At 37.2% G+C, this 9,355-nt stretch overlaps 1 protein-coding gene across 1 annotated transcript in view; it reads right to left on the bottom strand.

The window, feature by feature from the left end:
• Nucleotides 1–9,355, bottom strand: part of ANK3 (ankyrin 3) — a 354,985-nt gene that overhangs the window by 203,462 nt on the left and 142,168 nt on the right. The gene's annotated exons all lie outside the window — the stretch shown is intronic.

Raw genomic sequence — 9,355 nt, 5'->3', positions numbered from 1 at the left:
CCAGTATGAGCGACAGAGTGAGACTCCAACTCAAAAAAAAAAAAAAAAATGAACTAAAAAGAGAGAACTGTCATGAGATTAAATGAGTTAATGAGGGTAGAGGCTTGAAAATGGTTTAGCACATAGTAAATACTCTAACAGTATTAGGTATTACATTATTTGCATTGCTTATTACATGTACATTTAAAAATATATGAAACGGTTGCAGCTCACAAGGATATTATGAAATAGTCTGAGTAGAAAAGATATGCAGACCTGAAATAAGTGGTTAACTATAAGAAAATGATAAATCAGGTGGATAGATGAATGCAAAAGGTGTCAGAAGAGTATCAGCTCAGCACTGGCTAAGTCTGTGAAGAGATCAGAAGAATCATGGCGGGGGTCTGGAGCAGCTGAGAGGAATGGGAAGCCTGGACCAAGCCATGGCTGATTTAACATGATAGATACATATGGCACATAATATGATAGATGCAGTATAACATGATAGAAACATGGCTACTAGGACTTAGAATACAGGTACTAGTGATTACAAGGACCTGGAAAAAACAACTTCCTCTGCTAGAATTGCCTGCCTATTTCTTCCTTTTCATTTGCTTCGTAAAAATTCACCCAAATTTATTTCATGATAGAAATCACCAAAGCAAGGGTATTTCTGCAACTTCCCAAAGTGAAATCAGTGTCGTTTCTTATCTTGCATGTGATAAAAGGCAGACTTTCAATTTCATTTAACTATATAAAGGACCCTAGATTACTGGTCTCTTCTATTTTCCTCCCATGTCTCTCCTTTTTCTGTAAAAATGTCTGGGAGAGGTTATCATCAAGGCAAGAGTAAGTAGATGATATCACTCAAAATCTTCTAGATGATGAAAGATTAAATTATAAGACTATTTTAGTTTGGTTCCTTGACATATTCTCAATGAAGACAAATCCTAAAATAATTAAATGCTGAGAGGGAATCTGGTATCTTCTGTTAATTCTTACCACCTGTCATATTTTTGGTTTCTAAGTTACTACTATGATTAAGAAATAAGTTAGTCAAAGTGGCAAAAACCACTTGCTTGAAGATCAAAATTCAATGTTAATGACTTGCATTTAACACAGACACATTTAAACATTTTTATGCCTTCTCTTTCTATTCTCCTATACTTTAGCACTATTTCTAGTATAAACAAAAACAGAAAAGTGATTAATAAATAGGTTCACAGAGAAAGCAGAAGGAAGACATTTAAGCAAAGATAACTACCATCCTTGTTCACTCCATAGGTCTATATCTTTTGAAAAGACTTTTGGCCTCTAAGGAGAGATGACCTATCTACTAATTCACAGGCACAGACTAAATAATCAGTAAATGTTTGATAAATAATATTTAATAGTCATATAGATTTTGATACAATGTTAAAAAATATAGCTGAATTCTTATTCCCCTTAACTGCCTTGAGAGGATGAAAACATATTTTTTCTGTAAGTTTTTGTTTTTTACTGAAAGTTATCTCTAATAACTTCTTTTTATAATGGTTTTATTGACCTATAATTGACGTACCATAATATTCACTAGTTTAAAGTGTACAATTGATTTTTAAAAGTATATTCACAAGGACATGGAATCACCTCCAGTTTTTAATTCCAGAACATTTTTATCATTCTCAAAAAGGACTGCCATATCATTAGGTAGTCACGTTCTATTCCTCCGCTTCCTACGCCGCCACTAACTACTAATCTACTTTCTGTGACTATGGCTTTGCCTATTCTAGGGATCATACAATACGTTGCCTTTTGTAATTGGCTTCTTTCACTTAAAATATAGTGTTCAGAGTTCATCCATGTTGTAGCAAGCAATAGTATTTCATTTTTTTTTATAAGAATGCCTAATTTTTTACTACCTTAAGTTCAAAAAACACAAACAATGATACTTTCTGTGACTAGGATTTGAGATTTCAAGGATATACTCGGGAAAGTTTCCAGCAATTGAATATACTGATAAGTAAACATTCCAGCCTTCATAATCAAGCACATAATTAAGTAGGACTTTTCTTTCAAAAAAATTCAACATAGATGACCTATTATTAGCAATACAAGTATAAAATGAGATCAGAAATGTCCCTCATACTACAGTGATCATTTATAAAAAAAGTTTTCAAGCAGTTTATTTAGAAAGCAAATGAGAGAGAGAGAAAGAGAGAGAGAGGAGATTCACCTCCCCAAGGTAGGGGAGAAGGCCAAAGCTAAGCAAACATGGTGGCTATAGCTCCAAGAGCCACATGGAGACAGCAGAGTTTAACAAAGCAATAACCAGTGATCGTTAAGATGACCACTATTGTTAGTAAAAGTCCATTTTCCGCTTTCCTCATGAAGCTTAAATTAAACAAAATAGGTCTTTTTAGGCAAAGTCTTTCTCTTCTCCGGTTTTGCTAACTGCTTGTGTATTCTACACCAGCTTTTCTCTGTATACTTTCTAGATAAGGAGATTAAGTCCATAGAGGACTTGCTGAGACTGACACAGAAGATACTGATGCCAATGGCACTTCCTCAACCTCATTCCTCTCTCTGAGAGATCAACCAAATCCCATCAGATCAGACACCTGATAGTGCTGGCCTCCCCAGGAAGCAGCAGGAAATGCCTAGATATTTGATGTTTGTTGTGAAATCAGGCTCCTTTGGAACTGTTCTGCTTTAAATAACTCCAGAGATTTATTTATCTTCTTTTAAGGATAATACGAGACTGTTTATCGTTAATACTGTCAGAGGCTTCCACTTGAATTAATAGAGGATGGCTCATCAACAATTCAGATAATCCACTGCCAGGTCTTCCTCTGGTTCCCAAGTGATTTAGTGGGTAAGGCAGACCACATTTAAATAAGTAAATATCCAACACCCACTTCTACACACACACACACTCTCAGCCGATATGCACAATCACAGCAGTTGCCAGAGGGGCAGAAAGACTAGAAATGAAGCTTATCTTGGACCTCTTCCCTCAATTACAAATTCTCTTTTACCTTTGCATCACTGGATATTACAACTGACTGGATCATTGGAGATACGTAGCTCAGTGGTTTTCAACATATGCCTTAAAATTTTTAAAAATTAAAATTGTAGTAAAATGTACATAACATAAAACTTCCATCTTAACCTTTTTTATTTTGAGTCGGGGTCTCACTCTGTTACCCAGGATAAAGTGCAGTGGCATATGATCATGGCTTACTGCAGCTTCAACCTCCTGGGCTCAGGCGATCCTTCCACCTCAGCCTCCAGTATATCTAGGACTCCAGGTGCATGCCACCATTCCCAGGTATTTTTAAAAAATTTTTAATATTGTATTTTATTTTTTAGTAGAGATAAGGTATCGCTATATTGCCTAGATTGGTCTCGAACTCATGGGCTCAAGCGATCTTCTTGTCTTGGTTTCCCAAAGTGCTGGGATTACAGGTATAAGCCACCACACACCATTCTTCTTAACCAATTTTAAGTGTACAAATTCATTAATATTACGTACATCCACATTGTTCTGCAACCAATCTCCAGAACTCTTTTCATCTTGAAAAAAATGAAAACTTTATACCCATTAACCCACTTTCATTTTCCTCCATAGCAATCACCATTTTACTTATATCTCTAGGAATTTGACCACTCTAGGAATGTCATATAAGTGCAATCATACTATCTGTCTTTTTGTGACTGACTTATTTCACTTAGCATAATGTCTTCAATGTTCTTTCATGTTGTAGCATGTGTCAAAAATTCCTAAGTGAGGCCCAACTTTACCTACACAATGACCATTTGTATACCTAACCCTGAACTGTACCCCACATCTTTACAATAAAATTTGTTTAAAAACATTAAACTTTAATTGTATCTATACTAAAAAAAAAAATCCTTCCTTTTTACTGTTGAGTAATATTCCAATGTATGTATCTATCACATTCTATTTATTCATTCATCAGCTGATAGACACTTGGGGCGCTTCTGCCTTTTGGCTATTGTGAATAATGCTGCTATGAACATGGGTGTACAAATACCACTTGAGACCCTGCCTTTGATTACTTTGGGTATATAACCAGAAGTGGAATTGCTAGATCATACGGTATCTGCATTTAACTTTCTGAGAGAATGCCAGGCTGTTTTCACTGTGACTGTTTGAATTTACATTCTCATCAGCAATGCATAGAGTTCCCATATCTTCATATCCTTGCCAAGACTAGTTATTTTCTATCTTTTTTGATAGTAGCCATTTTAATGGGTTTTCCATATGTGCTTTTAAAGTTATATTTTTCACCATACATTTCAGAGTTTCCATAATTCCATAGACATTAAGGAATTTGGGAGCTTTGAAGATTGAAATAGTAAATGCCTTTTTATCCTATAAGAATTTGCTAGAGAGAAGATAGACAAATGGGACCTTATTAAACTGACAAGCTTCTGCAAAGACAAAGAAACCATCAAGAGAGCAGGGAGACAGCCTACAGACTGGGAAAAAGTATTTGCCAACTCTAGGTCTGACAAAGGCTTAACATCCTGGACCTACAAGGAACTGAAACGTACTGAAAAGAAGAAAACAAACAACCCCATTATAAAATGGGCAAAAGATATGAACAGACACAAAAGAAGACATTCGAGTAGCCAACAAACACATGAAGAAATGCTCAACCTCACTAATCATCAGGAAGATGCAAATCAAAACCACACTGAGATACCACCTAACTCCAGTCAGAATGGCAATTATCAACAACTCAAAAAATAACAGCTGCTGGAGAGGGTGTGGTGAAAAGGGAACACTTCTACACTGTTGGTGGGAGTGTAAACTAGTGCAACCTCTGTGGAAAGCAGTGTGGCGATTCCTAAAAGCTCTAAAAATTGACCTTCCATATGACCCTGCAATCCCCCTACTGGGAATATACCCTGAAGAACACAAATCACTCTATAAAAAAGATACCTGCACACGTATGTTTATCGCAGCGTTGTTCACAATAGCAAGAACCTGGAAACAACCATGCTGCCCATCAAAAGAGGACTGAATTTAAAAAATGTGGTACATATACACGATGGAATACTATGCAGCCATAAAAAAGAACAAAATCATGAATTTTGCTGCAACCTGGATGGAACTAGAGTCTATAATACTGAGTGACCTCTCACAGAAACAAAGATCCGAATATCACATGTTCTCACTCATAATGGACCTTGAACATCCAATGCAATACTATAAGAAAATGACTGACGGTACTGGGAAACTATGGGGGCGAGGTGGATGGAATTAACAGTAGCAAATATCTGTCGGGGGATGGGAAAACACCTCTTATCAACAGGGTGCCTGAATGAAACGTAATTATACACTTAACCCTTAACTGTACCCCACAAAACCATAATAAAAAATACTGATTAATGAGAAAAAAAAAGAATTTGCTAGGAAAAAAAAAAAAAAGAAAAAAGGACACCCACCAATTTAGACCAAGAATCTATTTGTTTTACATGAGAACAAATATAATTAAAATGAAACAAAACTACCAGTTACAGGACTTCCACTTGGTACAGGTTCTAATGAGATGTCCATTATCTCATTTCATCTCCACAGCAACTCATAAAGAGATGCTATGAACTCAAATTCATATGTGAGCAAAGTGAAATTCATATGTGAGCAAAGTAAAGTTGTCAGGGGTTATGGCATGGCTAGAAAATATCAGAGTTGAAATATGAACCTGAGTTGCCTGATCTCAAAAGCTGTGCTGGCTCTTTCCAGTGGCTCATAGAAGAGAAGATATATCCTGACAGTGAATCTTTTCCTAACTTGGGCAAATATTAGCTCAAGATCTGAATTCAAGCAGCATTGTCTCTATGCAGAAAATACTACTGACATGCAATTTCCAACCAAGAGGAAAACAGCATATTCAACACTAGTAAAAATATTCAATGTCTAAAAGCACGGTTAGTACAACTTTGTTATTTTAAATAAAAAGAACTCATGGCTTTCTTTTATATTTCTTTAAAGGCAGCACAATTACAACTCAGTCCAAAGTAGCCTTCTATATGTTTTACAGTAAAGAAAGCTCCTCCCAGCTATAAATATCTATGAGTAGGGAGACATACAAGGGGGTTCCAAAACAAAATCAGAATTATTTTTTGGAGGGTGGTCCGCTTGTAGTACAGGCTTCCCCCACTAAGTAAGTGTTCTAGGAACCCATCGGCATCAGTGCACCACCTAGCACTGTTGTGGGAGGCTGCATTTGGCTTCAGGGATTTTTTTTGGATATTATTTTAGGTGTTTGCCCATTTCATGATGCCCTGAGCAACTTTTTGTTGTTTCCCTGGATGAAAAAATTCTCAGAGGGAATTCTCTCATTTTGCTGGTGTGAAAGAGGCGAAACAAAAAATGGCAGAAGCATTAAAAGGCGTAAAAATGAATGAGTTCAAAAACTGTTTTGAGCAGTGGAAAAAGTATCTTGATAGGTGTATTGCATCAAATGGAGAGCACTTTGAAGGTGACTGAAGTTTAAACATGTAATAATAAATATACAATTTTTAATAAATAAATTCCATTTTTTGTGGCTTCCCCCTCATATAGTAACTGAAATAAAAGGGGCATTAAAAATTCAATTATAAAGGAATTAATTTCTTTGTATACATTGAGGAAAGTTAATTTAAGATTTTAAATTATTTTAAGTAAATTGATCTAATTATATTATATTTTCTGTAATGCCTGTAATGAATGCTACAACTTCAATAAAAAAATTCACTTCTTGGCTGGGCTCGGTGGCTCAGCCTGTAATCCCGCGCCGTGGGAGGCTGAGGTGAGTGGATCGCCTGAGTCCGCAGGTTCGAGACCCGCCTGGGCAACTTGGCAAGACCTCATCTCTACAATAAATCAAAAAAATCAGCCGGGCGTGGCAGCGCATGCCTGTAATTCCGGCTACTCGGAAGGCTGAGGTGGAAGGATCACCGGAGCCTGGCAGGTCGAGGCTGCGGTGGCTGGGAGCGGCCACTGCACTCCAATCTGGGCGACAGAGTGAGACTCCAACTCAAAAAAAAAAAAAAATCCACTTCTTTTTCTACCTTCTACTATCAAAAACCTTTTCAAAAAATATTTTTATTTAAAATTTTTTTAATTTTAAATATGTGGGGTACAATTCAGGGTTAAGCATACAAATGTTCATTATGCAGGTACCCTTGTTGATGAGGTATGCTCCCCCTTCCCCTAGCAGAGTCCTACTACTAATAGTGGGATCAGAAAATCTTAAAAACAAAAATATGGGGGCTGGGGAGGGAAAAAAATTATTAAGGGGTTTTACAATGATAGTTTTTTTTATACTCCTATACCAGTTCTGAGAAACCTGGAGCTAAATTAATTTCTGTGTTGAATAATTTTCTTTCTCCTCTAGAAAGTATATCCCTCTTGCAGGCTTTTGAGACATCAACTAACTCAAAGCTCTTAGTTTCTCAGATATCTTGTCCTCATTTGGTCTGGATAAATTAGATGCTTGCTGAAGTTTCAAATATGTCAAGAAGTAAAAGCAAAATGTCTTTGAAGTTTCTAAAGAAAGATGGTTTGGAAATAACACAGTTGGTCTGATGTCAATTGCTTTATCTGTGGGCAGTATATTTGTCCTAAGGAGCTGGACTTCCAGGGACCATGAACACCCCAGATACAGTCAGTGGCCAATACCCCATCCTCAGCCTCAGGGAACTAAGGCTGCCCACTGAGCACCATGCTGATTTCCCCACCAGCCCAGTGTGATCTATCTGATGGTCATGCACTGAGGTATACAAAAATATGTTAGAAGGTCTGAATTCAAATCTATTCTGTTACTTTACTCTCAGTAGGATCTGGGAACAATAACTCCTTGGGGTTTCAGTTTACTCATCTGCAAAAATGCCTACTTTTGTGCATTTCAAATGATGTATATAAATATATTTTGCAAGCTATAAATTATAATGTAAATTCAAGGTATATTATGAAGGGGTTATCAATATAAAAATAATTGTTGTGAGCATATTATTTTTTTAAAGCCTTCTATGACTCAACTTGGGGCAATTTATACAGAGAAAGATTTTCACAGCATGGTCTTGATCAATATTTTCTAATCTTGTCAGATCAGAAGAATCACCTGAAGAACCGTTAAACACACAGATTGTAAGCCCCCAAGGCAGATTTAATGAGTCAGAATCTAAGGGGAAAATTGGCTGAGAAATCTGAAAAGCTGGCTGAGAGGGCCTGACTTAGAAACCATTAGAAATTTTGTTTTTAATTTTTAAACTCAGGGGGTCTGACTCCTTGTAGAGACATGCTTGCCTTGTAGTTGTTACCAGGAAATGTATATTATATGTTTTTGTCATAAGGTCATGGAGTTTCTGAATATCAGGAGACCATTTCAAAGCATGATTATTAGGGATTCAAAAATGTATTTTTTTTTTTGAGCTGGAGTCTTACTCTGCCATCCAGACTGGAGTGCAGTGGCCGCTCCCGACCACTGCAGCCTCAACCTGCTGGGCTCCGGCGATCCTTCCACCTCAACCTTCCAAGTAGCTGGAACTACAGGTGTGCGCTACCACGCTCAGCTAATTTTTTTGATTTATTGTAGAGATGAGGTCTCGCCAAGTTACCCAGGCGGGTCTCGAACACGCGGATTCAGGCAATTCACTCACCTCAGTCTCCCAAAGTGCAGGATTACAGGCTGAGCCACCAAGCCCAGCCAAAAAATTTATTCAATGCATCTCATAACACCAGTGCAGGCAGAGAACAAATTACCAACTAGAACAAGAGAGGTAGGTGTCAGTTCTGGTTTTCTTGCAATGACCCTGGATTAAGTCCAAAGGCCAAGTACACATTGCCCCCAATGTCAGAATTTCGTGGACTACATAGTACAAGTGTAGTTTATTTTACTTTATTGCTTTTAATTATCTTATTTCGCTTTACTGTGTCTTAGCCCAAGCTTCACCACTTTAGAGCTGTGTGATTTTATTTAACTTCTTGCTTTCCAATGTAAAATAGAAATCATACCCATGCCTTGGAGAATTACTATGAGGAATAAAGGAAATAATGTATAGGAAACCTGCTATTACCTGGTACCCAGTAAAAAAAATGAAAGCTATTACCTAAAGTTAACTTGCATTTTGTGTAAAGATTTTTCTACCATATACTTCAAAGTCTCAGTAGTAAGAGCTTAATAGAGCCTCAGGGTCTTCTGTCCAACCACCTTCAGGGGTGCAGCACTGGGTGATGCCCTTTTAGGAACAATCTCAGACCAAGCATGAACTTCTAGGCCCTTCCTCCTCATCCTGGAACATCCCACCACTCCATGCCTTGACTGTAAACAGATGTTGTCGCCAGGGCATCTCAGAGGAGGTATTACTGGTATTTTGTTTG

Source organism: Carlito syrichta, unplaced genomic scaffold, assembly GCF_000164805.1.
Source record: "Carlito syrichta isolate Samal-C Ts95f unplaced genomic scaffold, Tarsius_syrichta-2.0.1 Scaffold303726, whole genome shotgun sequence".
Lineage (NCBI taxonomy): Eukaryota > Metazoa > Chordata > Mammalia > Primates > Tarsiidae > Carlito > Carlito syrichta.
Note: the sequence above shows the minus strand (reverse complement) of the source record. Positions and strands in the feature narration are given on the sequence as shown.